This window comes from Bos taurus, chromosome 9 (genome assembly GCF_002263795.3).
Source record: "Bos taurus isolate L1 Dominette 01449 registration number 42190680 breed Hereford chromosome 9, ARS-UCD2.0, whole genome shotgun sequence".
Lineage (NCBI taxonomy): Eukaryota > Metazoa > Chordata > Mammalia > Artiodactyla > Bovidae > Bos > Bos taurus.
The window spans coordinates 45,591,586-45,594,959 of NC_037336.1; the positions used below are offsets into that span (position 1 = coordinate 45,591,586).

Here is a 3,374-nt window from a genome sequence, read left to right on the forward strand (position 1 = left end):
AACTGCTTTTAGTCCATTTTGGGATGCAAAATGATTTTAGGGAGTCATCACTAATTATTTTGAGAATTCTATTTTGAATATTTGCTCCACATATACCTTTCTTACAGAACATGCTGTCATAATGCTCTTGCCAATAAGCCATTCTTCATTTTAGCATTTTCATTATGCATTCTGATTTTAACCTTGGAGATTTTTAATGGAGGTATATAAATTTGCCTCAAGATGACATGAAATATTACTAGATTTTTTACTATATATGTCCTTATCACCTAAGCATACATTATTTTTGGTGAAATCTAGGAATACATTACCCAAGTTAAGTCAACTCAATACATATACTGGTGGTATAGGATTTTTCTGTTCTGTTTCTGGCATTGTAATTATGCTGAGTGGGAAGTTATTATTTGTGACTGAGAATTTAGTTACTAAAGATGCTGGCTGCTTTGCTGAACCTTTGTATACTTTTTCATGGTGAAATAAGTAAGTAAGTAAGCTTATTTAAAAACTTCTCAATCTCATCAGTTCATGTTAAGCTATCTTTCAACCAGGTCATAACAGTGCTTTCAGTTGAAATTTTGTTGTCAAGGTCTTATACACAAAAATGTAGTTCTCTTTTTCGCAACGTGAAAACCACAGTTAAACCTAAGCCAAAATGGGAAAGGAGAAGACCCACATCAACATCGTTGTCATTGGGCATGTAGATTCAGGGAAGTCTACCACGACTGGCCATCTGATCTACACATGTGGCGGGATCAACAAGAGAACAATTGAAAAGTTCGAGAAGGAGGCTGCCGAGATGGGAAAGGGCTCCTTCAAATATGCCTGGGTCTTGGACAACTTAAAGCTGAACGTGAGCGTGGTATCACCATTGATATCTCCCTGTGGAAATTTGAGACCAGCAAGTACTATGTTACCATCATTGATGCCCCAGGACACAGAGACTTCCTCAAAAACATGATTACAGGCACATCCCAGGCTGACTGTGCTGTCCTGATTGTTGCTGCTGGTGTTGGTGAATTTGAAGCCAGTATCTCCAAGAACTAGCAGACCTGTGAGCATGCCCTTCTGGCTTACACCCTGGGTGTGAACAACTAATTGTTGGCGTTAACAAAATGGATTCCACTGAGCCACCCTATAGCCAGAAGAGATACGAGGAAATTGTTAAGGAAGTCAGCACCTACATTAAGAAAATCGGCTACAACCCCGACACAGTAGCATTTGTGCCAATTTCTGGCTGGAATGGTGACAACACGCTGGAGCCAAGTGCTAATATGCCATGGTTCAAGGGATGGAAAGTCACCCGTAAGGACAGCAATGCCAGTGGAACCACCCTGCTTGAAGCTCTGGATTGCATCCTGCCACCAACTCGCCCAGCTGACAAACCCTTGCGTTTGCCTCTTCAGGATGTCTATAAAATTGGTGGTATTGGTACTGTCCCTGTGGGTCGTGTGGAGACTGGTGTTCTCAAACCTGGCATGGTGGTCACCTTTGCTCCAGTCAATGTAACAACTGAAATGAAGTCTGTAGAAATGCACCATGAAGCATTGAGTGAAGCCCTTCCTGGGGACAATGTGGGCTTCAATGTCAAGAACGTGTCTGTCAATGATGTCTGTCATGGCAATGTGGCTGGTGACAGCAAAAATGATCCATCCATGGAAGCTGCTGGCTTCACAGCTCAGGTGATTGTTTTGAACCATCCGGGCCAAATCAGTGCTGGATATGCACCTATGCTGGATTGTCACACAGCTCACATTGCTTGCAAGTTTGCTGAGCTGAAGGAGAAGATTGATCATCGTTTTGGGAAAAAGCTGGAAGATGGCCCTAAATTCTTGAAATCTGGTGACGCTGCCATCATTGATATGGTTCCTGGCAAGCCCATGTGTGTCGAGAGCTTCTCTGATTATCCTTCCCTGGGCTGTTTTGCTGTGCGTAACATGAGACAGACAGTCGCTGTGGGTGTCATCAAAGCAGTGGACAAGAAGGCAGCTGGGGCTGGCAAGGTCACCAAGTCTGCCCAGAAAGCTCAGAAGGCTAAATGAATATTATCCCCAATACCTGCCACCCCAGTGTTAATCAGTGGTGGAAGAATGGTCTCAGAACTGTTTGTCTCAATTGGCCATTTAAGTTTAATAGTAAAAGACTGGTTAATGATAACAATGCATTGTAAAACCTTCAGAAGGAAAGGAGAATGTTTTTTTTGTGGACCATATGTTCTGTGTGTGGCAGTTTAAGTTATTAGTTTTTAAAATCAGTACTTTTTAATGAAAACTACTTGACCAAAAATCTGTCACAGAATTTGAGACCCATTAAAAAAAGTTTAATGAGAAAAAAAAAAAAAAAGAAATTCTTTCTGATAGCAAGATATATTCTTCTAAATGTTTCTCTTTCATTTTCCCTAATCCTGCTTTTAATTTTAATTTTTAAAATTAATTTTTATGAATATAGTTGCTTTACAATGTTGTGTTAGTTTCTACTGTATAGATAAGTGAATTAGTAAACCCTAAATAGCCATGAAATTAAAAGATGCTTCTTGGAAGAAAAACTATGACCAACCTAGATAGCATATTAAAAAGCAGAGACATTACTTTGTCAACAAAGGTCCGTCTAGTCAAAGCTATGGTTTTTTCAGTAGTTATGTACAGACGTGAGAGTTGAACTATAATGAAAGCTGAGTACCGAATAATTGATGCTTTTGAACTGTGGTGTTGAAGAAGACTCTTGAGTTCCCTTGGACTGCAAAGAGATCCAACCAGTCCGTCCTAAAGGAAATCAGTCCTGAGTGTTCACTGGAAGGACTGCTGTTGAAGCTGAAACTCCAATACTTTGGCCATCTGATGCAAAGAACTGACTCATTGGAAAAGACCCTGATGTTGGGAAAGATTGAAGTGGGTAGGAGAAGGGGAGACAGAGGATGAGATGGTTGGACGGCATCACTGACTCGATGGACATGAGTTTGAGTAAGCTCCAGGAGTTGGTGATGGACAGGGAAGCCATGCTGCAGTCCATGGGGTTACAAAGAGTTGGACATGATTGAGTGACTGAATTGAGCTGAACTGAATCAAGTTAAAGAACCTGTCCATCACTCCAATAAGTTCTCTCATGTCCTTTGCAGTCCCTTCTTCCCTACCTCAGGCAACCATTGATCCACCTTCTGTCATTATACATTGATTTTCCATTTCAATACTTTTATATAAATAGTACCATACATATATATTCATTTTTGATCTGGATTCTTTCAGTCAGCATACTTTGCGATTCATCCAGGTTACTATGTGTATCAGTAGTTCCTTCCTTTGTATGACTGAGTGAAACCATTCTATGCATATAGCAAAATATTTGTTTTTAAATTACAATTGTAAGTGTTTTTCAGGAGC

General features: G+C 40.3%; 1 pseudogene; it reads left to right on the top strand.

Moving 5' to 3' along the window:
- Positions 1-624: 624 nt before the first annotated feature.
- LOC785087 (elongation factor 1-alpha 1-like) lies at positions 625-2,344 on the top strand (annotated as a pseudogene).
- Positions 2,345-3,374: the final 1,030 nt, after the last annotated feature.